General features: G+C 52.3%; 68 non-coding genes across 68 annotated transcripts; 45 read left to right on the top strand and 23 right to left on the bottom strand.

Annotated features, from left to right (window-relative positions):
* The first annotated feature begins 132 nt into the window (after positions 1-132).
* Positions 133-205, top strand: Trnav-aac (transfer RNA valine (anticodon AAC)). The gene has a single exon. It is a non-coding gene; the product is annotated as a tRNA-Val (tRNA).
* Positions 206-400: 195 nt separating this feature from the next.
* On the bottom strand, positions 401-472 carry Trnap-cgg (transfer RNA proline (anticodon CGG)). The gene has a single exon. It is a non-coding gene; the product is annotated as a tRNA-Pro (tRNA).
* A 412-nt stretch (positions 473-884) lies between these two features.
* On the top strand, positions 885-957 carry Trnav-uac (transfer RNA valine (anticodon UAC)). Its single transcript has one exon. It is a non-coding gene; the product is annotated as a tRNA-Val (tRNA).
* Positions 958-1115: 158 nt separating this feature from the next.
* Positions 1116-1188, top strand: Trnav-aac (transfer RNA valine (anticodon AAC)). The gene has a single exon. It is a non-coding gene; the product is annotated as a tRNA-Val (tRNA).
* Positions 1189-1383: 195 nt separating this feature from the next.
* On the bottom strand, positions 1384-1455 carry Trnap-cgg (transfer RNA proline (anticodon CGG)). Its single transcript has one exon. It is a non-coding gene; the product is annotated as a tRNA-Pro (tRNA).
* Positions 1456-1867: 412 nt separating this feature from the next.
* Trnav-uac (transfer RNA valine (anticodon UAC)) lies at positions 1868-1940 on the top strand. Its single transcript has one exon. It is a non-coding gene; the product is annotated as a tRNA-Val (tRNA).
* A 158-nt stretch (positions 1941-2098) lies between these two features.
* Positions 2099-2171, top strand: Trnav-aac (transfer RNA valine (anticodon AAC)). The gene has a single exon. It is a non-coding gene; the product is annotated as a tRNA-Val (tRNA).
* Positions 2172-2366: 195 nt separating this feature from the next.
* On the bottom strand, positions 2367-2438 carry Trnap-cgg (transfer RNA proline (anticodon CGG)). Its single transcript has one exon. It is a non-coding gene; the product is annotated as a tRNA-Pro (tRNA).
* A 412-nt stretch (positions 2439-2850) lies between these two features.
* Trnav-uac (transfer RNA valine (anticodon UAC)) lies at positions 2851-2923 on the top strand. Its single transcript has one exon. It is a non-coding gene; the product is annotated as a tRNA-Val (tRNA).
* Positions 2924-3081: 158 nt separating this feature from the next.
* Trnav-aac (transfer RNA valine (anticodon AAC)) lies at positions 3082-3154 on the top strand. The gene has a single exon. It is a non-coding gene; the product is annotated as a tRNA-Val (tRNA).
* Positions 3155-3349: 195 nt separating this feature from the next.
* On the bottom strand, positions 3350-3421 carry Trnap-cgg (transfer RNA proline (anticodon CGG)). The gene has a single exon. It is a non-coding gene; the product is annotated as a tRNA-Pro (tRNA).
* A 412-nt stretch (positions 3422-3833) lies between these two features.
* On the top strand, positions 3834-3906 carry Trnav-uac (transfer RNA valine (anticodon UAC)). The gene has a single exon. It is a non-coding gene; the product is annotated as a tRNA-Val (tRNA).
* A 158-nt stretch (positions 3907-4064) lies between these two features.
* Trnav-aac (transfer RNA valine (anticodon AAC)) lies at positions 4065-4137 on the top strand. The gene has a single exon. It is a non-coding gene; the product is annotated as a tRNA-Val (tRNA).
* Positions 4138-4332: 195 nt separating this feature from the next.
* Positions 4333-4404, bottom strand: Trnap-cgg (transfer RNA proline (anticodon CGG)). The gene has a single exon. It is a non-coding gene; the product is annotated as a tRNA-Pro (tRNA).
* A 412-nt stretch (positions 4405-4816) lies between these two features.
* Positions 4817-4889, top strand: Trnav-uac (transfer RNA valine (anticodon UAC)). Its single transcript has one exon. It is a non-coding gene; the product is annotated as a tRNA-Val (tRNA).
* Positions 4890-5047: 158 nt separating this feature from the next.
* Trnav-aac (transfer RNA valine (anticodon AAC)) lies at positions 5048-5120 on the top strand. The gene has a single exon. It is a non-coding gene; the product is annotated as a tRNA-Val (tRNA).
* Positions 5121-5315: 195 nt separating this feature from the next.
* Positions 5316-5387, bottom strand: Trnap-cgg (transfer RNA proline (anticodon CGG)). Its single transcript has one exon. It is a non-coding gene; the product is annotated as a tRNA-Pro (tRNA).
* Positions 5388-5799: 412 nt separating this feature from the next.
* Positions 5800-5872, top strand: Trnav-uac (transfer RNA valine (anticodon UAC)). The gene has a single exon. It is a non-coding gene; the product is annotated as a tRNA-Val (tRNA).
* A 158-nt stretch (positions 5873-6030) lies between these two features.
* Trnav-aac (transfer RNA valine (anticodon AAC)) lies at positions 6031-6103 on the top strand. The gene has a single exon. It is a non-coding gene; the product is annotated as a tRNA-Val (tRNA).
* Positions 6104-6298: 195 nt separating this feature from the next.
* Trnap-cgg (transfer RNA proline (anticodon CGG)) lies at positions 6299-6370 on the bottom strand. The gene has a single exon. It is a non-coding gene; the product is annotated as a tRNA-Pro (tRNA).
* A 412-nt stretch (positions 6371-6782) lies between these two features.
* On the top strand, positions 6783-6855 carry Trnav-uac (transfer RNA valine (anticodon UAC)). Its single transcript has one exon. It is a non-coding gene; the product is annotated as a tRNA-Val (tRNA).
* A 158-nt stretch (positions 6856-7013) lies between these two features.
* On the top strand, positions 7014-7086 carry Trnav-aac (transfer RNA valine (anticodon AAC)). The gene has a single exon. It is a non-coding gene; the product is annotated as a tRNA-Val (tRNA).
* Positions 7087-7281: 195 nt separating this feature from the next.
* Trnap-cgg (transfer RNA proline (anticodon CGG)) lies at positions 7282-7353 on the bottom strand. The gene has a single exon. It is a non-coding gene; the product is annotated as a tRNA-Pro (tRNA).
* A 412-nt stretch (positions 7354-7765) lies between these two features.
* On the top strand, positions 7766-7838 carry Trnav-uac (transfer RNA valine (anticodon UAC)). Its single transcript has one exon. It is a non-coding gene; the product is annotated as a tRNA-Val (tRNA).
* A 158-nt stretch (positions 7839-7996) lies between these two features.
* Trnav-aac (transfer RNA valine (anticodon AAC)) lies at positions 7997-8069 on the top strand. The gene has a single exon. It is a non-coding gene; the product is annotated as a tRNA-Val (tRNA).
* A 195-nt stretch (positions 8070-8264) lies between these two features.
* Trnap-cgg (transfer RNA proline (anticodon CGG)) lies at positions 8265-8336 on the bottom strand. Its single transcript has one exon. It is a non-coding gene; the product is annotated as a tRNA-Pro (tRNA).
* A 412-nt stretch (positions 8337-8748) lies between these two features.
* Trnav-uac (transfer RNA valine (anticodon UAC)) lies at positions 8749-8821 on the top strand. The gene has a single exon. It is a non-coding gene; the product is annotated as a tRNA-Val (tRNA).
* A 158-nt stretch (positions 8822-8979) lies between these two features.
* On the top strand, positions 8980-9052 carry Trnav-aac (transfer RNA valine (anticodon AAC)). The gene has a single exon. It is a non-coding gene; the product is annotated as a tRNA-Val (tRNA).
* Positions 9053-9247: 195 nt separating this feature from the next.
* On the bottom strand, positions 9248-9319 carry Trnap-cgg (transfer RNA proline (anticodon CGG)). Its single transcript has one exon. It is a non-coding gene; the product is annotated as a tRNA-Pro (tRNA).
* Positions 9320-9731: 412 nt separating this feature from the next.
* Positions 9732-9804, top strand: Trnav-uac (transfer RNA valine (anticodon UAC)). Its single transcript has one exon. It is a non-coding gene; the product is annotated as a tRNA-Val (tRNA).
* A 158-nt stretch (positions 9805-9962) lies between these two features.
* On the top strand, positions 9963-10035 carry Trnav-aac (transfer RNA valine (anticodon AAC)). Its single transcript has one exon. It is a non-coding gene; the product is annotated as a tRNA-Val (tRNA).
* A 195-nt stretch (positions 10036-10230) lies between these two features.
* On the bottom strand, positions 10231-10302 carry Trnap-cgg (transfer RNA proline (anticodon CGG)). The gene has a single exon. It is a non-coding gene; the product is annotated as a tRNA-Pro (tRNA).
* A 412-nt stretch (positions 10303-10714) lies between these two features.
* Positions 10715-10787, top strand: Trnav-uac (transfer RNA valine (anticodon UAC)). The gene has a single exon. It is a non-coding gene; the product is annotated as a tRNA-Val (tRNA).
* A 158-nt stretch (positions 10788-10945) lies between these two features.
* On the top strand, positions 10946-11018 carry Trnav-aac (transfer RNA valine (anticodon AAC)). Its single transcript has one exon. It is a non-coding gene; the product is annotated as a tRNA-Val (tRNA).
* A 195-nt stretch (positions 11019-11213) lies between these two features.
* Positions 11214-11285, bottom strand: Trnap-cgg (transfer RNA proline (anticodon CGG)). Its single transcript has one exon. It is a non-coding gene; the product is annotated as a tRNA-Pro (tRNA).
* Positions 11286-11697: 412 nt separating this feature from the next.
* Trnav-uac (transfer RNA valine (anticodon UAC)) lies at positions 11698-11770 on the top strand. Its single transcript has one exon. It is a non-coding gene; the product is annotated as a tRNA-Val (tRNA).
* A 158-nt stretch (positions 11771-11928) lies between these two features.
* Positions 11929-12001, top strand: Trnav-aac (transfer RNA valine (anticodon AAC)). The gene has a single exon. It is a non-coding gene; the product is annotated as a tRNA-Val (tRNA).
* Positions 12002-12196: 195 nt separating this feature from the next.
* Trnap-cgg (transfer RNA proline (anticodon CGG)) lies at positions 12197-12268 on the bottom strand. Its single transcript has one exon. It is a non-coding gene; the product is annotated as a tRNA-Pro (tRNA).
* A 412-nt stretch (positions 12269-12680) lies between these two features.
* On the top strand, positions 12681-12753 carry Trnav-uac (transfer RNA valine (anticodon UAC)). Its single transcript has one exon. It is a non-coding gene; the product is annotated as a tRNA-Val (tRNA).
* Positions 12754-12911: 158 nt separating this feature from the next.
* Trnav-aac (transfer RNA valine (anticodon AAC)) lies at positions 12912-12984 on the top strand. Its single transcript has one exon. It is a non-coding gene; the product is annotated as a tRNA-Val (tRNA).
* A 195-nt stretch (positions 12985-13179) lies between these two features.
* Positions 13180-13251, bottom strand: Trnap-cgg (transfer RNA proline (anticodon CGG)). The gene has a single exon. It is a non-coding gene; the product is annotated as a tRNA-Pro (tRNA).
* A 412-nt stretch (positions 13252-13663) lies between these two features.
* Positions 13664-13736, top strand: Trnav-uac (transfer RNA valine (anticodon UAC)). Its single transcript has one exon. It is a non-coding gene; the product is annotated as a tRNA-Val (tRNA).
* Positions 13737-13894: 158 nt separating this feature from the next.
* On the top strand, positions 13895-13967 carry Trnav-aac (transfer RNA valine (anticodon AAC)). Its single transcript has one exon. It is a non-coding gene; the product is annotated as a tRNA-Val (tRNA).
* A 195-nt stretch (positions 13968-14162) lies between these two features.
* Positions 14163-14234, bottom strand: Trnap-cgg (transfer RNA proline (anticodon CGG)). Its single transcript has one exon. It is a non-coding gene; the product is annotated as a tRNA-Pro (tRNA).
* Positions 14235-14646: 412 nt separating this feature from the next.
* On the top strand, positions 14647-14719 carry Trnav-uac (transfer RNA valine (anticodon UAC)). Its single transcript has one exon. It is a non-coding gene; the product is annotated as a tRNA-Val (tRNA).
* Positions 14720-14877: 158 nt separating this feature from the next.
* Positions 14878-14950, top strand: Trnav-aac (transfer RNA valine (anticodon AAC)). Its single transcript has one exon. It is a non-coding gene; the product is annotated as a tRNA-Val (tRNA).
* Positions 14951-15145: 195 nt separating this feature from the next.
* Trnap-cgg (transfer RNA proline (anticodon CGG)) lies at positions 15146-15217 on the bottom strand. The gene has a single exon. It is a non-coding gene; the product is annotated as a tRNA-Pro (tRNA).
* Positions 15218-15629: 412 nt separating this feature from the next.
* Trnav-uac (transfer RNA valine (anticodon UAC)) lies at positions 15630-15702 on the top strand. Its single transcript has one exon. It is a non-coding gene; the product is annotated as a tRNA-Val (tRNA).
* Positions 15703-15860: 158 nt separating this feature from the next.
* Trnav-aac (transfer RNA valine (anticodon AAC)) lies at positions 15861-15933 on the top strand. The gene has a single exon. It is a non-coding gene; the product is annotated as a tRNA-Val (tRNA).
* A 195-nt stretch (positions 15934-16128) lies between these two features.
* On the bottom strand, positions 16129-16200 carry Trnap-cgg (transfer RNA proline (anticodon CGG)). Its single transcript has one exon. It is a non-coding gene; the product is annotated as a tRNA-Pro (tRNA).
* A 412-nt stretch (positions 16201-16612) lies between these two features.
* Positions 16613-16685, top strand: Trnav-uac (transfer RNA valine (anticodon UAC)). Its single transcript has one exon. It is a non-coding gene; the product is annotated as a tRNA-Val (tRNA).
* Positions 16686-16843: 158 nt separating this feature from the next.
* Positions 16844-16916, top strand: Trnav-aac (transfer RNA valine (anticodon AAC)). The gene has a single exon. It is a non-coding gene; the product is annotated as a tRNA-Val (tRNA).
* A 195-nt stretch (positions 16917-17111) lies between these two features.
* Trnap-cgg (transfer RNA proline (anticodon CGG)) lies at positions 17112-17183 on the bottom strand. The gene has a single exon. It is a non-coding gene; the product is annotated as a tRNA-Pro (tRNA).
* Positions 17184-17595: 412 nt separating this feature from the next.
* Trnav-uac (transfer RNA valine (anticodon UAC)) lies at positions 17596-17668 on the top strand. The gene has a single exon. It is a non-coding gene; the product is annotated as a tRNA-Val (tRNA).
* A 158-nt stretch (positions 17669-17826) lies between these two features.
* Trnav-aac (transfer RNA valine (anticodon AAC)) lies at positions 17827-17899 on the top strand. Its single transcript has one exon. It is a non-coding gene; the product is annotated as a tRNA-Val (tRNA).
* Positions 17900-18094: 195 nt separating this feature from the next.
* Trnap-cgg (transfer RNA proline (anticodon CGG)) lies at positions 18095-18166 on the bottom strand. Its single transcript has one exon. It is a non-coding gene; the product is annotated as a tRNA-Pro (tRNA).
* A 412-nt stretch (positions 18167-18578) lies between these two features.
* Trnav-uac (transfer RNA valine (anticodon UAC)) lies at positions 18579-18651 on the top strand. The gene has a single exon. It is a non-coding gene; the product is annotated as a tRNA-Val (tRNA).
* A 158-nt stretch (positions 18652-18809) lies between these two features.
* On the top strand, positions 18810-18882 carry Trnav-aac (transfer RNA valine (anticodon AAC)). The gene has a single exon. It is a non-coding gene; the product is annotated as a tRNA-Val (tRNA).
* Positions 18883-19077: 195 nt separating this feature from the next.
* Trnap-cgg (transfer RNA proline (anticodon CGG)) lies at positions 19078-19149 on the bottom strand. The gene has a single exon. It is a non-coding gene; the product is annotated as a tRNA-Pro (tRNA).
* A 412-nt stretch (positions 19150-19561) lies between these two features.
* On the top strand, positions 19562-19634 carry Trnav-uac (transfer RNA valine (anticodon UAC)). Its single transcript has one exon. It is a non-coding gene; the product is annotated as a tRNA-Val (tRNA).
* A 158-nt stretch (positions 19635-19792) lies between these two features.
* Trnav-aac (transfer RNA valine (anticodon AAC)) lies at positions 19793-19865 on the top strand. Its single transcript has one exon. It is a non-coding gene; the product is annotated as a tRNA-Val (tRNA).
* A 195-nt stretch (positions 19866-20060) lies between these two features.
* Trnap-cgg (transfer RNA proline (anticodon CGG)) lies at positions 20061-20132 on the bottom strand. Its single transcript has one exon. It is a non-coding gene; the product is annotated as a tRNA-Pro (tRNA).
* A 412-nt stretch (positions 20133-20544) lies between these two features.
* Trnav-uac (transfer RNA valine (anticodon UAC)) lies at positions 20545-20617 on the top strand. The gene has a single exon. It is a non-coding gene; the product is annotated as a tRNA-Val (tRNA).
* Positions 20618-20775: 158 nt separating this feature from the next.
* Trnav-aac (transfer RNA valine (anticodon AAC)) lies at positions 20776-20848 on the top strand. The gene has a single exon. It is a non-coding gene; the product is annotated as a tRNA-Val (tRNA).
* Positions 20849-21043: 195 nt separating this feature from the next.
* On the bottom strand, positions 21044-21115 carry Trnap-cgg (transfer RNA proline (anticodon CGG)). Its single transcript has one exon. It is a non-coding gene; the product is annotated as a tRNA-Pro (tRNA).
* Positions 21116-21527: 412 nt separating this feature from the next.
* Positions 21528-21600, top strand: Trnav-uac (transfer RNA valine (anticodon UAC)). Its single transcript has one exon. It is a non-coding gene; the product is annotated as a tRNA-Val (tRNA).
* Positions 21601-21758: 158 nt separating this feature from the next.
* Trnav-aac (transfer RNA valine (anticodon AAC)) lies at positions 21759-21831 on the top strand. Its single transcript has one exon. It is a non-coding gene; the product is annotated as a tRNA-Val (tRNA).
* Positions 21832-22026: 195 nt separating this feature from the next.
* Positions 22027-22098, bottom strand: Trnap-cgg (transfer RNA proline (anticodon CGG)). The gene has a single exon. It is a non-coding gene; the product is annotated as a tRNA-Pro (tRNA).
* Positions 22099-22185: the final 87 nt, after the last annotated feature.

Raw genomic sequence — 22185 nt, 5'->3', positions numbered from 1 at the left:
ACTCCAGTGAGCCACGTCATGTGAGGATCTTCTGCATGTACCTTTGTTATGCAAGAAGCGCATTTATTTAATTTTTTAGTTACGATGTCAACATCAGCACGAGTTGTCTCTAAGGTATGGCGCACACAAGTAGTTTCCGTGGTGTAGCGGTTATCACGTCTGCCTAACACGCAGAAGGTCCCCGTTTCGATCCCGGGCGGAAACACTTTTTCATCATTAAAAACAAGACATAGTAACATGCATCTGCTTCCATCTGTACCCAAAAACCTTCGTAATCGCCTTCACACGTCGGATCAGAGTGTCAATTGCTCACATCAAATATGAAATTCATTTGATACTGCCGCCGAGCATTTTGCATCGACTCAGCCACTCATGTGCGATCAGTTTGCACAAAACGCTAGGGCTCGTCCGGGATTTGAACCCGGGACCTCCTGCACCCGAAGCAGGAATCATACCCCTAGACCAACGAGCCATCTGACATGGCGAATGACTATTATTTCAGTGCACTGGGTGCCTCGATGTGGTCCAGGGTGCTCTGGAAAGTCTCGTGTAGGCTGGCGGGATGGGGGCGGCGCGAATTCCCGCGGTCGGCGGCCTTCCTGGGCTATTGGTACCTTCATGTAGAGCTGCCGCTGGGCTCGCACTCCCTGCTGCTAAGAAAGTGATTGCTTTTGCTGCTATGACTTGCAATCACGACTGCGGGAAACGCCGCTATCTCGTTAGGGGTGCTACGGCAGACACCCTCTCGAGCACCCCGAAGACTTCTTGAGCCCTCGGCTGTAATGGTTTCCAGGCTGTCAAAAGAACCGTCGCGTGTGCATTCGCGGACGGGAGAGAGGCTGAGGTAATTTCGAGTGAACGGGGATGGACTCCTCCCGTCCGCAGTTTCCGTAGTGTAGCGGTTATCACGTCTGCTTTACACGCAGAAGGTCCCCGGTTCGATCCCGGGCGGGAACAGTATTTTCTTGCCTGTGTCGCATTGTACTCCAGTGAGCCACGTCATGTGAGGATCTTCTGCATGTACCTTTGTTATGCAAGAAGCGCATTTATTTAATTTTTTAGTTACGATGTCAACATCAGCACGAGTTGTCTCTAAGGTATGGCGCACACAAGTAGTTTCCGTGGTGTAGCGGTTATCACGTCTGCCTAACACGCAGAAGGTCCCCGGTTCGATCCCGGGCGGAAACACTTTTTCATCATTAAAAACAAGACATAGTAACATGCATCTGCTTCCATCTGTACCCAAAAACCTTCGTAATCGCCTTCACACGTCGGATCAGAGTGTCAATTGCTCACATCAAATATGAAATTCATTTGATACTGCCGCCGAGCATTTTGCATCGACTCAGCCACTCATGTGCGATCAGTTTGCACAAAACGCTAGGGCTCGTCCGGGATTTGAACCCGGGACCTCCTGCACCCGAAGCAGGAATCATACCCCTAGACCAACGAGCCATCTGACATGGCGAATGACTATTATTTCAGTGCACTGGGTGCCTCGATGTGGTCCAGGGTGCTCTGGAAAGTCTCGTGTAGGCTGGCGGGATGGGGGCGGCGCGAATTCCCGCGGTCGGCGGCCTTCCTGGGCTATTGGTACCTTCATGTAGAGCTGCCGCTGGGCTCGCACTCCCTGCTGCTAAGAAAGTGATTGCTTTTGCTGCTATGACTTGCAATCACGACTGCGGGAAACGCCGCTATCTCGTTAGGGGTGCTACGGCAGACACCCTCTCGAGCACCCCGAAGACTTCTTGAGCCCTCGGCTGTAATGGTTTCCAGGCTGTCAAAAGAACCGTCGCGTGTGCATTCGCGGACGGGAGAGAGGCTGAGGTAATTTCGAGAGAACGGAGATGGACTCCTCCCGTCCGCAGTTTCCGTAGTGTAGCGGTTATCACGTCTGCTTTACACGCAAAAGGTCCCCGGTTCGATCCCGGGCGGGAACAGTATTTTCTTGCCTGTGTCGCATTGTACTCCAGTGAGCCACGTCATGTGAGGATCTTCTGCATGTACCTTTGTTATGCAAGAAGCGCATTTATTTAATTTTTTAGTTACGATGTCAACATCAGCACGAGTTGTCTCTAAGGTATGGCGCACACAAGTAGTTTCCGTGGTGTAGCGGTTATCACGTCTGCCTAACACGCAGAAGGTCCCCGGTTCGATCCCGGGCGGAAACACTTTTTCATCATTAAAAACAAGACATAGTAACATGCATCTGCTTCCATCTGTACCCAAAAACCTTCGTAATCGCCTTCACACGTCGGATCAGAGTGTCAATTGCTCACATCAAATATGAAATTCATTTGATACTGCCGCCGAGCATTTTGCATCGACTCAGCCACTCATGTGCGATCAGTTTGCACAAAACGCTAGGGCTCGTCCGGGATTTGAACCCGGGACCTCCTGCACCCGAAGCAGGAATCATACCCCTAGACCAACGAGCCATCTGACATGGCGAATGACTAATATTTCTGTGCACTGGGTGCCTCGATGTGGTCCAGGGTGCTCTGGAAAGTCTCGTGTAGGCTGGCGGGATGGGGGCGGCGCGAATTCCCGCGGTCGGCGGCCTTCCTGGGCTATTGGTACCTTCATGTAGAGCTGCCGCTGGGCTCGCACTCCCTGCTGCTAAGAAAGTGATTGCTTTTGCTGCTATGACTTGCAATCACGACTGCGGGAAACGCCGCTATCTCGTTAGGGGTGCTACGGCAGACACCCTCTCGAGCACCCCGAAGACTTCTTGAGCCCTCGGCTGTAATGGTTTCCAGGCTGTCAAAAGAACCGTCGCGTGTGCATTCGCGGACGGGAGAGAGGCTGAGGTAATTTCGAGTGAACGGGGATGGACTCCTCCCGTCCGCAGTTTCCGTAGTGTAGCGGTTATCACGTCTGCTTTACACGCAGAAGGTCCCCGGTTCGATCCCGGGCGGGAACAGTATTTTCTTGCCTGTGTCGCATTGTACTCCAGTGAGCCACGTCATGTGAGGATCTTCTGCATGTACCTTTGTTATGCAAGAAGCGCATTTATTTAATTTTTTAGTTACGATGTCAACATCAGCACGAGTTGTCTCTAAGGTATGGCGCACACAAGTAGTTTCCGTGGTGTAGCGGTTATCACGTCTGCCTAACACGCAGAAGGTCCCCGGTTCGATCCCGGGCGGAAACACTTTTTCATCATTAAAAACAAGACATAGTAACATGCATCTGCTTCCATCTGTACCCAAAAACCTTCGTAATCGCCTTCACACGTCGGATCAGAGTGTCAATTGCTCACATCAAATATGAAATTCATTTGATACTGCCGCCGAGCATTTTGCATCGACTCAGCCACTCATGTGCGATCAGTTTGCACAAAACGCTAGGGCTCGTCCGGGATTTGAACCCGGGACCTCCTGCACCCGAAGCAGGAATCATACCCCTAGACCAACGAGCCATCTGACATGGCGAATGACTATTATTTCAGTGCACTGGGTGCCTCGATGTGGTCCAGGGTGCTCTGGAAAGTCTCGTGTAGGCTGGCGGGATGGGGGCGGCGCGAATTCCCGCGGTCGGCGGCCTTCCTGGGCTATTGGTACCTTCATGTAGAGCTGCCGCTGGGCTCGCACTCCCTGCTGCTAAGAAAGTGATTGCTTTTGCTGCTATGACTTGCAATCACGACTGCGGGAAACGCCGCTATCTCGTTAGGGGTGCTACGGCTGACACCCTCTCGAGCACCCCGAAGACTTCTTGAGCCCTCGGCTGTAATGGTTTCCAGGCTGTCAAAAGAACCGTCGCGTGTGCATTCGCGGACGGGAGAGAGGCTGAGGTAATTTCGAGTGAACGGAGATGGACTCCTCCCGTCCGCAGTTTCCGTAGTGTAGCGGTTATCACGTCTGCTTTACACGCAAAAGGTCCCCGGTTCGATCCCGGGCGGGAACAGTATTTTCTTGCCTGTGTCGCATTGTACTCCAGTGAGCCACGTCATGTGAGGATCTTCTGCATGTACCTTTGTTATGCAAGAAGCGCATTTATTTAATTTTTTAGTTACGATGTCAACATCAGCACGAGTTGTCTCTAAGGTATGGCGCACACAAGTAGTTTCCGTGGTGTAGCGGTTATCACGTCTGCCTAACACGCAGAAGGTCCCCGTTTCGATCCCGGGCGGAAACACTTTTTCATCATTAAAAACAAGACATAGTAACATGCATCTGCTTCCATCTGTACCCAAAAACCTTCGTAATCGCCTTCACACGTCGGATCAGAGTGTCAATTGCTCACATCAAATATGAAATTCATTTGATACTGCCGCCGAGCATTTTGCATCGACTCAGCCACTCATGTGCGATCAGTTTGCACAAAACGCTAGGGCTCGTCCGGGATTTGAACCCGGGACCTCCTGCACCCGAAGCAGGAATCATACCCCTAGACCAACGAGCCATCTGACATGGCGAATGACTATTATTTCAGTGCACTGGGTGCCTCGATGTGGTCCAGGGTGCTCTGGAAAGTCTCGTGTAGGCTGGCGGGATGGGGGCGGCGCGAATTCCCGCGGTCGGCGGCCTTCCTGGGCTATTGGTACCTTCATGTAGAGCTGCCGCTGGGCTCGCACTCCCTGCTGCTAAGAAAGTGATTGCTTTTGCTGCTATGACTTGCAATCACGACTGCGGGAAACGCCGCTATCTCGTTAGGGGTGCTACGGCAGACACCCTCTCGAGCACCCCGAAGACTTCTTGAGCCCTCGGCTGTAATGGTTTCCAGGCTGTCAAAAGAACCGTCGCGTGTGCATTCGCGGACGGGAGAGAGGCTGAGGTAATTTCGAGTGAACGGGGATGGACTCCTCCCGTCCGCAGTTTCCGTAGTGTAGCGGTTATCACGTCTGCTTTACACGCAGAAGGTCCCCGGTTCGATCCCGGGCGGGAACAGTATTTTCTTGCCTGTGTCGCATTGTACTCCAGTGAGCCACGTCATGTGAGGATCTTCTGCATGTACCTTTGTTATGCAAGAAGCGCATTTATTTAATTTTTTAGTTACGATGTCAACATCAGCACGAGTTGTCTCTAAGGTATGGCGCACACAAGTAGTTTCCGTGGTGTAGCGGTTATCACGTCTGCCTAACACGCAGAAGGTCCCCGGTTCGATCCCGGGCGGAAACACTTTTTCATCATTAAAAACAAGACATAGTAACATGCATCTGCTTCCATCTGTACCCAAAAACCTTCGTAATCGCCTTCACACGTCGGATCAGAGTGTCAATTGCTCACATCAAATATGAAATTCATTTGATACTGCCGCCGAGCATTTTGCATCGACTCAGCCACTCATGTGCGATCAGTTTGCACAAAACGCTAGGGCTCGTCCGGGATTTGAACCCGGGACCTCCTGCACCCGAAGCAGGAATCATACCCCTAGACCAACGAGCCATCTGACATGGCGAATGACTATTATTTCAGTGCACTGGGTGCCTCGATGTGGTCCAGGGTGCTCTGGAAAGTCTCGTGTAGGCTGGCGGGATGGGGGCGGCGCGAATTCCCGCGGTCGGCGGCCTTCCTGGGCTATTGGTACCTTCATGTAGAGCTGCCGCTGGGCTCGCACTCCCTGCTGCTAAGAAAGTGATTGCTTTTGCTGCTATGACTTGCAATCACGACTGCGGGAAACGCCGCTATCTCGTTAGGGGTGCTACGGCTGACACCCTCTCGAGCACCCCGAAGACTTCTTGAGCCCTCGGCTGTAATGGTTTCCAGGCTGTCAAAAGAACCGTCGCGTGTGCATTCGCGGACGGGAGAGAGGCTGAGGTAATTTCGAGTGAACGGAGATGGACTCCTCCCGTCCGCAGTTTCCGTAGTGTAGCGGTTATCACGTCTGCTTTACACGCAAAAGGTCCCCGGTTCGATCCCGGGCGGGAACAGTATTTTCTTGCCTGTGTCGCATTGTACTCCAGTGAGCCACGTCATGTGAGGATCTTCTGCATGTACCTTTGTTATGCAAGAAGCGCATTTATTTAATTTTTTAGTTACGATGTCAACATCAGCACGAGTTGTCTCTAAGGTATGGCGCACACAAGTAGTTTCCGTGGTGTAGCGGTTATCACGTCTGCCTAACACGCAGAAGGTCCCCGTTTCGATCCCGGGCGGAAACACTTTTTCATCATTAAAAACAAGACATAGTAACATGCATCTGCTTCCATCTGTACCCAAAAACCTTCGTAATCGCCTTCACACGTCGGATCAGAGTGTCAATTGCTCACATCAAATATGAAATTCATTTGATACTGCCGCCGAGCATTTTGCATCGACTCAGCCACTCATGTGCGATCAGTTTGCACAAAACGCTAGGGCTCGTCCGGGATTTGAACCCGGGACCTCCTGCACCCGAAGCAGGAATCATACCCCTAGACCAACGAGCCATCTGACATGGCGAATGACTATTATTTCAGTGCACTGGGTGCCTCGATGTGGTCCAGGGTGCTCTGGAAAGTCTCGTGTAGGCTGGCGGGATGGGGGCGGCGCGAATTCCCGCGGTCGGCGGCCTTCCTGGGCTATTGGTACCTTCATGTAGAGCTGCCGCTGGGCTCGCACTCCCTGCTGCTAAGAAAGTGATTGCTTTTGCTGCTATGACTTGCAATCACGACTGCGGGAAACGCCGCTATCTCGTTAGGGGTGCTACGGCAGACACCCTCTCGAGCACCCCGAAGACTTCTTGAGCCCTCGGCTGTAATGGTTTCCAGGCTGTCAAAAGAACCGTCGCGTGTGCATTCGCGGACGGGAGAGAGGCTGAGGTAATTTCGAGTGAACGGAGATGGACTCCTCCCGTCCGCAGTTTCCGTAGTGTAGCGGTTATCACGTCTGCTTTACACGCAAAAGGTCCCCGGTTCGATCCCGGGCGGGAACAGTATTTTCTTGCCTGTGTCGCATTGTACTCCAGTGAGCCACGTCATGTGAGGATCTTCTGCATGTACCTTTGTTATGCAAGAAGCGCATTTATTTAATTTTTTAGTTACGATGTCAACATCAGCACGAGTTGTCTCTAAGGTATGGCGCACACAAGTAGTTTCCGTGGTGTAGCGGTTATCACGTCTGCCTAACACGCAGAAGGTCCCCGTTTCGATCCCGGGCGGAAACACTTTTTCATCATTAAAAACAAGACATAGTAACATGCATCTGCTTCCATCTGTACCCAAAAACCTTCGTAATCGCCTTCACACGTCGGATCAGAGTGTCAATTGCTCACATCAAATATGAAATTCATTTGATACTGCCGCCGAGCATTTTGCATCGACTCAGCCACTCATGTGCGATCAGTTTGCACAAAACGCTAGGGCTCGTCCGGGATTTGAACCCGGGACCTCCTGCACCCGAAGCAGGAATCATACCCCTAGACCAACGAGCCATCTGACATGGCGAATGACTATTATTTCAGTGCACTGGGTGCCTCGATGTGGTCCAGGGTGCTCTGGAAAGTCTCGTGTAGGCTGGCGGGATGGGGGCGGCGCGAATTCCCGCGGTCGGCGGCCTTCCTGGGCTATTGGTACCTTCATGTAGAGCTGCCGCTGGGCTCGCACTCCCTGCTGCTAAGAAAGTGATTGCTTTTGCTGCTATGACTTGCAATCACGACTGCGGGAAACGCCGCTATCTCGTTAGGGGTGCTACGGCAGACACCCTCTCGAGCACCCCGAAGACTTCTTGAGCCCTCGGCTGTAATGGTTTCCAGGCTGTCAAAAGAACCGTCGCGTGTGCATTCGCGGACGGGAGAGAGGCTGAGGTAATTTCGAGTGAACGGGGATGGACTCCTCCCGTCCGCAGTTTCCGTAGTGTAGCGGTTATCACGTCTGCTTTACACGCAGAAGGTCCCCGGTTCGATCCCGGGCGGGAACAGTATTTTCTTGCCTGTGTCGCATTGTACTCCAGTGAGCCACGTCATGTGAGGATCTTCTGCATGTACCTTTGTTATGCAAGAAGCGCATTTATTTAATTTTTTAGTTACGATGTCAACATCAGCACGAGTTGTCTCTAAGGTATGGCGCACACAAGTAGTTTCCGTGGTGTAGCGGTTATCACGTCTGCCTAACACGCAGAAGGTCCCCGGTTCGATCCCGGGCGGAAACACTTTTTCATCATTAAAAACAAGACATAGTAACATGCATCTGCTTCCATCTGTACCCAAAAACCTTCGTAATCGCCTTCACACGTCGGATCAGAGTGTCAATTGCTCACATCAAATATGAAATTCATTTGATACTGCCGCCGAGCATTTTGCATCGACTCAGCCACTCATGTGCGATCAGTTTGCACAAAACGCTAGGGCTCGTCCGGGATTTGAACCCGGGACCTCCTGCACCCGAAGCAGGAATCATACCCCTAGACCAACGAGCCATCTGACATGGCGAATGACTATTATTTCAGTGCACTGGGTGCCTCGATGTGGTCCAGGGTGCTCTGGAAAGTCTCGTGTAGGCTGGCGGGATGGGGGCGGCGCGAATTCCCGCGGTCGGCGGCCTTCCTGGGCTATTGGTACCTTCATGTAGAGCTGCCGCTGGGCTCGCACTCCCTGCTGCTAAGAAAGTGATTGCTTTTGCTGCTATGACTTGCAATCACGACTGCGGGAAACGCCGCTATCTCGTTAGGGGTGCTACGGCTGACACCCTCTCGAGCACCCCGAAGACTTCTTGAGCCCTCGGCTGTAATGGTTTCCAGGCTGTCAAAAGAACCGTCGCGTGTGCATTCGCGGACGGGAGAGAGGCTGAGGTAATTTCGAGTGAACGGAGATGGACTCCTCCCGTCCGCAGTTTCCGTAGTGTAGCGGTTATCACGTCTGCTTTACACGCAAAAGGTCCCCGGTTCGATCCCGGGCGGGAACAGTATTTTCTTGCCTGTGTCGCATTGTACTCCAGTGAGCCACGTCATGTGAGGATCTTCTGCATGTACCTTTGTTATGCAAGAAGCGCATTTATTTAATTTTTTAGTTACGATGTCAACATCAGCACGAGTTGTCTCTAAGGTATGGCGCACACAAGTAGTTTCCGTGGTGTAGCGGTTATCACGTCTGCCTAACACGCAGAAGGTCCCCGTTTCGATCCCGGGCGGAAACACTTTTTCATCATTAAAAACAAGACATAGTAACATGCATCTGCTTCCATCTGTACCCAAAAACCTTCGTAATCGCCTTCACACGTCGGATCAGAGTGTCAATTGCTCACATCAAATATGAAATTCATTTGATACTGCCGCCGAGCATTTTGCATCGACTCAGCCACTCATGTGCGATCAGTTTGCACAAAACGCTAGGGCTCGTCCGGGATTTGAACCCGGGACCTCCTGCACCCGAAGCAGGAATCATACCCCTAGACCAACGAGCCATCTGACATGGCGAATGACTATTATTTCAGTGCACTGGGTGCCTCGATGTGGTCCAGGGTGCTCTGGAAAGTCTCGTGTAGGCTGGCGGGATGGGGGCGGCGCGAATTCCCGCGGTCGGCGGCCTTCCTGGGCTATTGGTACCTTCATGTAGAGCTGCCGCTGGGCTCGCACTCCCTGCTGCTAAGAAAGTGATTGCTTTTGCTGCTATGACTTGCAATCACGACTGCGGGAAACGCCGCTATCTCGTTAGGGGTGCTACGGCAGACACCCTCTCGAGCACCCCGAAGACTTCTTGAGCCCTCGGCTGTAATGGTTTCCAGGCTGTCAAAAGAACCGTCGCGTGTGCATTCGCGGACGGGAGAGAGGCTGAGGTAATTTCGAGTGAACGGAGATGGACTCCTCCCGTCCGCAGTTTCCGTAGTGTAGCGGTTATCACGTCTGCTTTACACGCAAAAGGTCCCCGGTTCGATCCCGGGCGGGAACAGTATTTTCTTGCCTGTGTCGCATTGTACTCCAGTGAGCCACGTCATGTGAGGATCTTCTGCATGTACCTTTGTTATGCAAGAAGCGCATTTATTTAATTTTTTAGTTACGATGTCAACATCAGCACGAGTTGTCTCTAAGGTATGGCGCACACAAGTAGTTTCCGTGGTGTAGCGGTTATCACGTCTGCCTAACACGCAGAAGGTCCCCGTTTCGATCCCGGGCGGAAACACTTTTTCATCATTAAAAACAAGACATAGTAACATGCATCTGCTTCCATCTGTACCCAAAAACCTTCGTAATCGCCTTCACACGTCGGATCAGAGTGTCAATTGCTCACATCAAATATGAAATTCATTTGATACTGCCGCCGAGCATTTTGCATCGACTCAGCCACTCATGTGCGATCAGTTTGCACAAAACGCTAGGGCTCGTCCGGGATTTGAACCCGGGACCTCCTGCACCCGAAGCAGGAATCATACCCCTAGACCAACGAGCCATCTGACATGGCGAATGACTAATATTTCAGTGCACTGGGTGCCTCGATGTGGTCCAGGGTGCTCTGGAAAGTCTCGTGTAGGCTGGCGGGATGGGGGCGGCGCGAATTCCCGCGGTCGGCGGCCTTCCTGGGCTATTGGTACCTTCATGTAGAGCTGCCGCTGGGCTCGCACTCCCTGCTGCTAAGAAAGTGATTGCTTTTGCTGCTATGACTTGCAATCACGACTGCGGGAAACGCCGCTATCTCGTTAGGGGTGCTACGGCAGACACCCTCTCGAGCACCCCGAAGACTTCTTGAGCCCTCGGCTGTAATGGTTTCCAGGCTGTCAAAAGAACCGTCGCGTGTGCATTCGCGGACGGGAGAGAGGCTGAGGTAATTTCGAGTGAACGGGGATGGACTCCTCCCGTCCGCAGTTTCCGTAGTGTAGCGGTTATCACGTCTGCTTTACACGCAGAAGGTCCCCGGTTCGATCCCGGGCGGGAACAGTATTTTCTTGCCTGTGTCGCATTGTACTCCAGTGAGCCACGTCATGTGAGGATCTTCTGCATGTACCTTTGTTATGCAAGAAGCGCATTTATTTAATTTTTTAGTTACGATGTCAACATCAGCACGAGTTGTCTCTAAGGTATGGCGCACACAAGTAGTTTCCGTGGTGTAGCGGTTATCACGTCTGCCTAACACGCAGAAGGTCCCCGGTTCGATCCCGGGCGGAAACACTTTTTCATCATTAAAAACAAGACATAGTAACATGCATCTGCTTCCATCTGTACCCAAAAACCTTCGTAATCGCCTTCACACGCCGGATCAGAGTGTCAATTGCTCACATCAAATATGAAATTCATTTGATACTGCCGCCGAGCATTTTGCATCGACTCAGCCACTCATGTGCGATCAGTTTGCACAAAACGCTAGGGCTCGTCCGGGATTTGAACCCGGGACCTCCTGCACCCGAAGCAGGAATCATACCCCTAGACCAACGAGCCATCTGACATGGCGAATGACTATTATTTCAGTGCACTGGGTGCCTCGATGTGGTCCAGGGTGCTCTGGAAAGTCTCGTGTAGGCTGGCGGGATGGGGGCGGCGCGAATTCCCGCGGTCGGCGGCCTTCCTGGGCTATTGGTACCTTCATGTAGAGCTGCCGCTGGGCTCGCACTCCCTGCTGCTAAGAAAGTGATTGCTTTTGCTGCTATGACTTGCAATCACGACTGCGGGAAACGCCGCTATCTCGTTAGGGGTGCTACGGCAGACACCCTCTCGAGCACCCCGAAGACTTCTTGAGCCCTCGGCTGTAATGGTTTCCAGGCTGTCAAAAGAACCGTCGCGTGTGCATTCGCGGACGGGAGAGAGGCTGAGGTAATTTCGAGTGAACGGGGATGGACTCCTCCCGTCCGCAGTTTCCGTAGTGTAGCGGTTATCACGTCTGCTTTACACGCAGAAGGTCCCCGGTTCGATCCCGGGCGGGAACAGTATTTTCTTGCCTGTGTCGCATTGTACTCCAGTGAGCCACGTCATGTGAGGATCTTCTGCATGTACCTTTGTTATGCAAGAAGCGCATTTATTTAATTTTTTAGTTACGATGTCAACATCAGCACGAGTTGTCTCTAAGGTATGGCGCACACAAGTAGTTTCCGTGGTGTAGCGGTTATCACGTCTGCCTAACACGCAGAAGGTCCCCGGTTCGATCCCGGGCGGAAACACTTTTTCATCATTAAAAACAAGACATAGTAACATGCATCTGCTTCCATCTGTACCCAAAAACCTTCGTAATCGCCTTCACACGTCGGATCAGAGTGTCAATTGCTCACATCAAATATGAAATTCATTTGATACTGCCGCCGAGCATTTTGCATCGACTCAGCCACTCATGTGCGATCAGTTTGCACAAAACGCTAGGGCTCGTCCGGGATTTGAACCCGGGACCTCCTGCACCCGAAGCAGGAATCATACCCCTAGACCAACGAGCCATCTGACATGGCGAATGACTAATATTTCAGTGCACTGGGTGCCTCGATGTGGTCCAGGGTGCTCTGGAAAGTCTCGTGTAGGCTGGCGGGATGGGGGCGGCGCGAATTCCCGCGGTCGGCGGCCTTCCTGGGCTATTGGTACCTTCATGTAGAGCTGCCGCTGGGCTCGCACTCCCTGCTGCTAAGAAAGTGATTGCTTTTGCTGCTATGACTTGCAATCACGACTGCGGGAAACGCCGCTATCTCGTTAGGGGTGCTACGGCAGACACCCTCTCGAGCACCCCGAAGACTTCTTGAGCCCTCGGCTGTAATGGTTTCCAGGCTGTCAAAAGAACCGTCGCGTGTGCATTCGCGGACGGGAGAGAGGCTGAGGTAATTTCGAGTGAACGGGGATGGACTCCTCCCGTCCGCAGTTTCCGTAGTGTAGCGGTTATCACGTCTGCTTTACACGCAGAAAGTCCCCGGTTCGATCCCGGGCGGGAACAGTATTTTCTTGCCTGTGTCGCATTGTACTCCAGTGAGCCACGTCATGTGAGGATCTTCTGCATGTACCTTTGTTATGCAAGAAGCGCATTTATTTAATTTTTTAGTTACGATGTCAACATCAGCACGAGTTGTCTCTAAGGTATGGCGCACACAAGTAGTTTCCGTGGTGTAGCGGTTATCACGTCTGCCTAACACGCAGAAGGTCCCCGGTTCGATCCCGGGCGGAAACACTTTTTCATCATTAAAAACAAGACATAGTAACATGCATCTGCTTCCATCTGTACCCAAAAACCTTCGTAATCGCCTTCACACGTCGGATCAGAGTGTCAATTGCTCACATCAAATATGAAATTCATTTGATACTGCCGCCGAGCATTTTGCATCGACTCAGCCACTCATGTGCGATCAGTTTGCACAAAACGCTAGGGCTCGTCCGGGATTTGAACCCGGGACCTCCTGCACCCGAAGCAGGAATCATACCCCTAGACCAACGAGCCATCTGACATGGCGAATGACTATTATTTCAGTGCACTGGGTGCCTCGATGTGGTCCAGGGTGCTCTGGAAAGTCTCGTGTAGGCTGGCGGGATGGGGGCGGCGCGAATTCCCGCGGTCGGCGGCCTTCCTGGGCTATTGGTACCTTCATGTAGAGCTGCCGCTGGGCTCGCACTCCCTGCTGCTAAGAAAGTGATTGCTTTTGCTGCTATGACTTGCAATCACGACTGCGGGAAACGCCGCTATCTCGTTAGGGGTGCTACGGCAGACACCCTCTCGAGCACCCCGAAGACTTCTTGAGCCCTCGGCTGTAATGGTTTCCAGGCTGTCAAAAGAACCGTCGCGTGTGCATTCGCGGACGGGAGAGAGGCTGAGGTAATTTCGAGTGAACGGGGATGGACTCCTCCCGTCCGCAGTTTCCGTAGTGTAGCGGTTATCACGTCTGCTTTACACGCAGAAGGTCCCCGGTTCGATCCCGGGCGGGAACAGTATTTTCTTGCCTGTGTCGCATTGTACTCCAGTGAGCCACGTCATGTGAGGATCTTCTGCATGTACCTTTGTTATGCAAGAAGCGCATTTATTTAATTTTTTAGTTACGATGTCAACATCAGCACGAGTTGTCTCTAAGGTATGGCGCACACAAGTAATTTCCGTGGTGTAGCGGTTATCACGTCTGCCTAACACGCAGAAGGTCCCCGGTTCGATCCCGGGCGGAAACACTTTTTCATCATTAAAAACAAGACATAGTAACATGCATCTGCTTCCATCTGTACCCAAAAACCTTCGTAATCGCCTTCACACGTCGGATCAGAGTGTCAATTGCTCACATCAAATATGAAATTCATTTGATACTGCCGCCGAGCATTTTGCATCGACTCAGCCACTCATGTGCGATCAGTTTGCACAAAACGCTAGGGCTCGTCCGGGATTTGAACCCGGGACCTCCTGCACCCGAAGCAGGAATCATACCCCTAGACCAACGAGCCATCTGACATGGCGAATGACTATTATTTCAGTGCACTGGGTGCCTCGATGTGGTCCAGGGTGCTCTGGAAAGTCTCGTGTAGGCTGGCGGGATGGGGGCGGCGCGAATTCCCGCGGTCGGCGGCCTTCCTGGGCTATTGGTACCTTCATGTAGAGCTGCCGCTGGGCTCGCACTCCCTGCTGCTAAGAAAGTGATTGCTTTTGCTGCTATGACTTGCAATCACGACTGCGGGAAACGCCGCTATCTCGTTAGGGGTGCTACGGCAGACACCCTCTCGAGCACCCCGAAGACTTCTTGAGCCCTCGGCTGTAATGGTTTCCAGGCTGTCAAAAGAACCGTCGCGTGTGCATTCGCGGACGGGAGAGAGGCTGAGGTAATTTCGAGTGAACGGGGATGGACTCCTCCCGTCCGCAGTTTCCGTAGTGTAGCGGTTATCACGTCTGCTTTACACGCAGAAGGTCCCCGGTTCGATCCCGGGCGGGAACAGTATTTTCTTGCCTGTGTCGCATTGTACTCCAGTGAGCCACGTCATGTGAGGATCTTCTGCATGTACCTTTGTTATGCAAGAAGCGCATTTATTTAATTTTTTAGTTACGATGTCAACATCAGCACGAGTTGTCTCTAAGGTATGGCGCACACAAGTAGTTTCCGTGGTGTAGCGGTTATCACGTCTGCCTAACACGCAGAAGGTCCCCGGTTCGATCCCGGGCGGAAACACTTTTTCATCATTAAAAACAAGACATAGTAACATGCATCTGCTTCCATCTGTACCCAAAAACCTTCGTAATCGCCTTCACACGTCGGATCAGAGTGTCAATTGCTCACATCAAATATGAAATTCATTTGATACTGCCGCCGAGCATTTTGCATCGACTCAGCCACTCATGTGCGATCAGTTTGCACAAAACGCTAGGGCTCGTCCGGGATTTGAACCCGGGACCTCCTGCACCCGAAGCAGGAATCATACCCCTAGACCAACGAGCCATCTGACATGGCGAATGACTATTATTTCAGTGCACTGGGTGCCTCGATGTGGTCCAGGGTGCTCTGGAAAGTCTCGTGTAGGCTGGCGGGATGGGGGCGGCGCGAATTCCCGCGGTCGGCGGCCTTCCTGGGCTATTGGTACCTTCATGTAGAGCTGCCGCTGGGCTCGCACTCCCTGCTGCTAAGAAAGTGATTGCTTTTGCTGCTATGACTTGCAATCACGACTGCGGGAAACGCCGCTATCTCGTTAGGGGTGCTACGGCAGACACCCTCTCGAGCACCCCGAAGACTTCTTGAGCCCTCGGCTGTAATGGTTTCCAGGCTGTCAAAAGAACCGTCGCGTGTGCATTCGCGGACGGGAGAGAGGCTGAGGTAATTTCGAGTGAACGGGGATGGACTCCTCCCGTCCTCAGTTTCCGTAGTGTAGCGGTTATCACGTCTGCTTTACACGCAGAAGGTCCCCGGTTCGATCCCGGGCGGGAACAGTATTTTCTTGCCTGTGTCGCATTGTACTCCAGTGAGCCACGTCATGTGAGGATCTTCTGCATGTACCTTTGTTATGCAAGAAGCGCATTTATTTAATTTTTTAGTTACGATGTCAACATCAGCACGAGTTGTCTCTAAGGTATGGCGCACACAAGTAGTTTCCGTGGTGTAGCGGTTATCACGTCTGCCTAACACGCAGAAGGTCCCCGGTTCGATCCCGGGCGGAAACACTTTTTCATCATTAAAAACAAGACATAGTAACATGCATCTGCTTCCATCTGTACCCAAAAACCTTCGTAATCGCCTTCACACGTCGGATCAGAGTGTCAATTGCTCACATCAAATATGAAATTCATTTGATACTGCCGCCGAGCATTTTGCATCGACTCAGCCACTCATGTGCGATCAGTTTGCACAAAACGCTAGGGCTCGTCCGGGATTTGAACCCGGGACCTCCTGCACCCGAAGCAGGAATCATACCCCTAGACCAACGAGCCATCTGACATGGCGAATGACTATTATTTCAGTGCACTGGGTGCCTCGATGTGGTCCAGGGTGCTCTGGAAAGTCTCGTGTAGGCTGGCGGGATGGGGGCGGCGCGAATTCCCGCGGTCGGCGGCCTTCCTGGGCTATTGGTACCTTCATGTAGAGCTGCCGCTGGGCTCGCACTCCCTGCTGCTAAGAAAGTGATTGCTTTTGCTGCTATGACTTGCAATCACGACTGCGGGAAACGCCGCTATCTCGTTAGGGGTGCTACGGCAGACACCCTCTCGAGCACCCCGAAGACTTCTTGAGCCCTCGGCTGTAATGGTTTCCAGGCTGTCAAAAGAACCGTCGCGTGTGCATTCGCGGACGGGAGAGAGGCTGAGGTAATTTCGAGTGAACGGGGATGGACTCCTCCCGTCCGCAGTTTCTGTAGTGTAGCGGTTATCACGTCTGCTTTACACGCAAAAGGTCCCCGGTTCGATCCCGGGCGGGAACAGTATTTTCTTGCCTGTGTCGCATTGTACTCCAGTGAGCCACGTCATGTGAGGATCTTCTGCATGTACCTTTGTTATGCAAGAAGCGCATTTATTTAATTTTTTAGTTACGATGTCAACATCAGCACGAGTTGTCTCTAAGGTATGGCGCACACAAGTAGTTTCCGTGGTGTAGCGGTTATCACGTCTGCCTAACACGCAGAAGGTCCCCGGTTCGATCCCGGGCGGAAACACTTTTTCATCATTAAAAACAAGACATAGTAACATGCATCTGCTTCCATCTGTACCCAAAAACCTTCGTAATCGCCTTCACACGTCGGATCAGAGTGTCAATTGCTCACATCAAATATGAAATTCATTTGATACTGCCGCCGAGCATTTTGCATCGACTCAGCCACTCATGTGCGATCAGTTTGCACAAAACGCTAGGGCTCGTCCGGGATTTGAACCCGGGACCTCCTGCACCCGAAGCAGGAATCATACCCCTAGACCAACGAGCCATCTGACATGGCGAATGACTATTATTTCAGTGCACTGGGTGCCTCGATGTGGTCCAGGGTGCTCTGGAAAGTCTCGTGTAGGCTGGCGGGATGGGGGCGGCGCGAATTCCCGCGGTCGGCGGCCTTCCTGGGCTATTGGTACCTTCATGTAGAGCTGCCGCTGGGCTCGCACTCCCTGCTGCTAAGAAAGTGATTGCTTTTGCTGCTATGACTTGCAATCACGACTGCGGGAAACGCCGCTATCTCGTTAGGGGTGCTACGGCAGACACCCTCTCGAGCACCCCGAAGACTTCTTGAGCCCTCGGCTGTAATGGTTTCCAGGCTGTCAAAAGAACCGTCGCGTGTGCATTCGCGGACGGGAGAGAGGCTGAGGTAATTTCGAGTGAACGGGGATGGACTCCTCCCGTCCGCAGTTTCCGTAGTGTAGCGGTTATCACGTCTGCTTTACACGCAGAAGGTCCCCGGTTCGATCCCGGGCGGGAACAGTATTTTCTTGCCTGTGTCGCATTGTACTCCAGTGAGCCACGTCATGTGAGGATCTTCTGCATGTACCTTTGTTATGCAAGAAGCGCATTTATTTAATTTTTTAGTTACGATGTCAACATCAGCACGAGTTGTCTCTAAGGTATGGCGCACACAAGTAGTTTCCGTGGTGTAGCGGTTATCACGTCTGCCTAACACGCAGAAGGTCCCCGGTTCGATCCCGGGCGGAAACACTTTTTCATCATTAAAAACAAGACATAGTAACATGCATCTGCTTCCATCTGTACCCAAAAACCTTCGTAATCGCCTTCACACGTCGGATCAGAGTGTCAATTGCTCACATCAAATATGAAATTCATTTGATACTGCCGCCGAGCATTTTGCATCGACTCAGCCACTCATGTGCGATCAGTTTGCACAAAACGCTAGGGCTCGTCCGGGATTTGAACCCGGGACCTCCTGCACCCGAAGCAGGAATCATACCCCTAGACCAACGAGCCATCTGACATGGCGAATGACTATTATTTCAGTGCACTGGGTGCCTCGATGTGGTCCAGGGTGCTCTGGAAAGTCTCGTGTAGGCTGGCGGGATGGGGGCGGCGCGAATTCCCGCGGTCGGCGGCCTTCCTGGGCTATTGGTACCTTCATGTAGAGCTGCCGCTGGGCTCGCACTCCCTGCTGCTAAGAAAGTGATTGCTTTTGCTGCTATGACTTGCAATCACGACTGCGGGAAACGCCGCTATCTCGTTAGGGGTGCTACGGCAGACACCCTCTCCAGCACCCCGAAGACTTCTTGAGCCCTCGGCTGTAATGGTTTCCAGGCTGTCAAAAGAACCGTCGCGTGTGCATTCGCGGACGGGAGAGAGGCTGAGGTAATTTCGAGTGAACGGGGATGGACTCCTCCCGTCCGCAGTTTCCGTAGTGTAGCGGTTATCACGTCTGCTTTACACGCAGAAGGTCCCCGGTTCGATCCCGGGCGGGAACAGTATTTTCTTGCCTGTGTCGCATTGTACTCCAGTGAGCCACGTCATGTGAGGATCTTCTGCATGTACCTTTGTTATGCAAGAAGCGCATTTATTTAATTTTTTAGTTACGATGTCAACATCAGCACGAGTTGTCTCTAAGGTATGGCGCACACAAGTAGTTTCCGTGGTGTAGCGGTTATCACGTCTGCCTAACACGCAGAAGGTCCCCGGTTCGATCCCGGGCGGAAACACTTTTTCATCATTAAAAACAAGACATAGTAACATGCATCTGCTTCCATCTGTACCCAAAAACCTTCGTAATCGCCTTCACACGTCGGATCAGAGTGTCAATTGCTCACATCAAATATGAAATTCATTTGATACTGCCGCCGAGCATTTTGCATCGACTCAGCCACTCATGTGCGATCAGTTTGCACAAAACGCTAGGGCTCGTCCGGGATTTGAACCCGGGACCTCCTGCACCCGAAGCAGGAATCATACCCCTAGACCAACGAGCCATCTGACATGGCGAATGACTATTATTTCAGTGCACTGGGTGCCTCGATGTGGTCCAGGGTGCTCTGGAAAGTCTCGTGTAGGCTGGCGGGATGGGGGCGGCGCGAATTCCCGCGGTCGGCGGCCTTCCTGGGCTATTGGTACCTTCATGTAGAGCTGCCGCTGGGCTCGCACTCCCTGCTGCTAAGAAAGTGATTGCTTTTGCTGCTATGACTTGCAATCACGACTGCGGGAAACGCCGCTATCTCGTTAGGGGTGCTACGGCAGACACCCTCTCGAGCACCCCGAAGACTTCTTGAGCCCTCGGCTGTAATGGTTTCCAGGCTGTCAAAAGAACCGTCGCGTGTGCATTCGCGGACGGGAGAGAGGCTGAGGTAATTTCGAGTGAACGGGGATGGACTCCTCCCGTCCGCAGTTTCCGTAGTGTAGCGGTTATCACGTCTGCTTTACACGCAGAAAGTCCCCGGTTCGATCCCGGGCGGGAACAGTATTTTCTTGCCTGTGTCGCATTGTACTCCAGTGAGCCACGTCATGTGAGGATCTTCTGCATGTACCTTTGTTATGCAAGAAGCGCATTTATTTAATTTTTTAGTTACGATGTCAACATCAGCACGAGTTGTCTCTAAGGTATGGCGCACACAAGTAGTTTCCGTGGTGTAGCGGTTATCACGTCTGCCTAACACGCAGAAGGTCCCCGGTTCGATCCCGGGCGGAAACACTTTTTCATCATTAAAAACAAGACATAGTAACATGCATCTGCTTCCATCTGTACCCAAAAACCTTCGTAATCGCCTTCACACGTCGGATCAGAGTGTCAATTGCTCACATCAAATATGAAATTCATTTGATACTGCCGCCGAGCATTTTGCATCGACTCAGCCACTCATGTGCGATCAGTTTGCACAAAACGCTAGGGCTCGTCCGGGATTTGAACCCGGGACCTCCTGCACCCGAAGCAGGAATCATACCCCTAGACCAACGAGCCATCTGACATGGCGAATGACTATTATTTCAGTGCACTGGGTGCCTCGATGTGGTCCAGGGTGCTCTGGAAAGTCTCGTGTAGGCTGGCGGGATGGGGGCGGCGCGAATTCCCGCGGTCGGCGGCCTTCCTGGGCTATTGGTACCTTCATGTAGAGCTGCCGCTGGGCTCGCACTCCCTGCTGCTAAGAAAGTGATTGCTTTTGCTGCTATGACTTGCAATCACGACTGCGGGAAACGCCGCTATCTCGTTAGGGGTGCTACGGCAGACACCCTCTCGAGCACCCCGAAGACTTCTTGAGCCCTCGGCTGTAATGGTTTCCAGGCTGTCAAAAGAACCGTCGCGTGTGCATTCGCGGACGGGAGAGAGGCTGAGGTAATTTCGAGTGAACGGGGATGGACTCCTCCCGTCCGCAGTTTCCGTAGTGTAGCGGTTATCACGTCTGCTTTACACGCAGAAGGTCCCCGGTTCGATCCCGGGCGGGAACAGTATTTTCTTGCCTGTGTCGCATTGTACTCCAGTGAGCCACGTCATGTGAGGATCTTCTGCATGTACCTTTGTTATGCAAGAAGCGCATTTATTTAATTTTTTAGTTACGATGTCAACATCAGCACGAGTTGTCTCTAAGGTATGGCGCACACAAGTAGTTTCCGTGGTGTAGCGGTTATCACGTCTGCCTAACACGCAGAAGGTCCCCGGTTCGATCCCGGGCGGAAACACTTTTTCATCATTAAAAACAAGACATAGTAACATGCATCTGCTTCCATCTGTACCCAAAAACCTTCGTAATCGCCTTCACACGTCGGATCAGAGTGTCAATTGCTCACATCAAATATGAAATTCATTTGATACTGCCGCCGAGCATTTTGCATCGACTCAGCCACTCATGTGCGATCAGTTTGCACAAAACGCTAGGGCTCGTCCGGGATTTGAACCCGGGACCTCCTGCACCCGAAGCAGGAATCATACCCCTAGACCAACGAGCCATCTGACATGGCGAATGACTATTATTTCAGTGCACTGGGTGCCTCGATGTGGTCCAGGGTGCTCTGGAAAGTCTCGTGTAGGCTGGCGGGATGGGGGCGGCGCGAATTCCCGCGGTCGGCGGCCTTCCTGGGCTATTGGTACCTTCATGTAGAGCTGCCGCTGGGCTCGCACTCCCTGCTGCTAAGAAAGTGATTGCTTTTGCTGCTATGACTTGCAATCACGACTGCGGGAAACGCCGCTATCTCGTTAGGGGTGCTACGGCAGACACCCTCTCGAGCACCCCGAAGACTTCTTGAGCCCTCGGCTGTAATGGTTTCCAGGCTGTCAAAAGAACCGTCGCGTGTGCATTCGCGGACGGGAGAGAGGCTGAGGTAATTTCGAGTGAACGGGGATGGACTCCTCCCGTCCGCAGTTTCCGTAGTGTAGCGGTTATCACGTCTGCTTTACACGCAGAAGGTCCCCGGTTCGATCCCGGGCGGGAACAGTATTTTCTTGCCTGTGTCGCATTGTACTCCAGTGAGCCACGTCATGTGAGGATCTTCTGCATGTACCTTTGTTATGCAAGAAGCGCATTTATTTAATTTTTTAGTTACGATGTCAACATCAGCACGAGTTGTCTCTAAGGTATGGCGCACACAAGTAGTTTCCGTGGTGTAGCGGTTATCACGTCTGCCTAACACGCAGAAGGTCCCCGGTTCGATCCCGGGCGGAAACACTTTTTCATCATTAAAAACAAGACATAGTAACATGCATCTGCTTCCATCTGTACCCAAAAACCTTCGTAATCGCCTTCACACGTCGGATCAGAGTGTCAATTGCTCACATCAAATATGAAATTCATTTGATACTGCCACCGAGCATTTTGCATCGACTCAGCCACTCATGTGCGATCAGTTTGCACAAAACGCTAGGGCTCGTCCGGGATTTGAACCCGGGACCTCCTGCACCCGAAGCAGGAATCATACCCCTAGACCAACGAGCCATCTGACATGGCGAATGACTATTATTTCAGTGCACTGGGTGCCTCGATGTGGTCCAGGGTGCTCTGGAAAGTCTCGTGTAGGCTGGC

Source organism: Schistocerca gregaria, chromosome 2 (assembly GCF_023897955.1).
Source record: "Schistocerca gregaria isolate iqSchGreg1 chromosome 2, iqSchGreg1.2, whole genome shotgun sequence".
In the NCBI taxonomy this organism is placed as follows: domain Eukaryota; kingdom Metazoa; phylum Arthropoda; class Insecta; order Orthoptera; family Acrididae; genus Schistocerca; species Schistocerca gregaria.
This window is presented reverse-complemented; position numbering and strand designations above follow the sequence as displayed.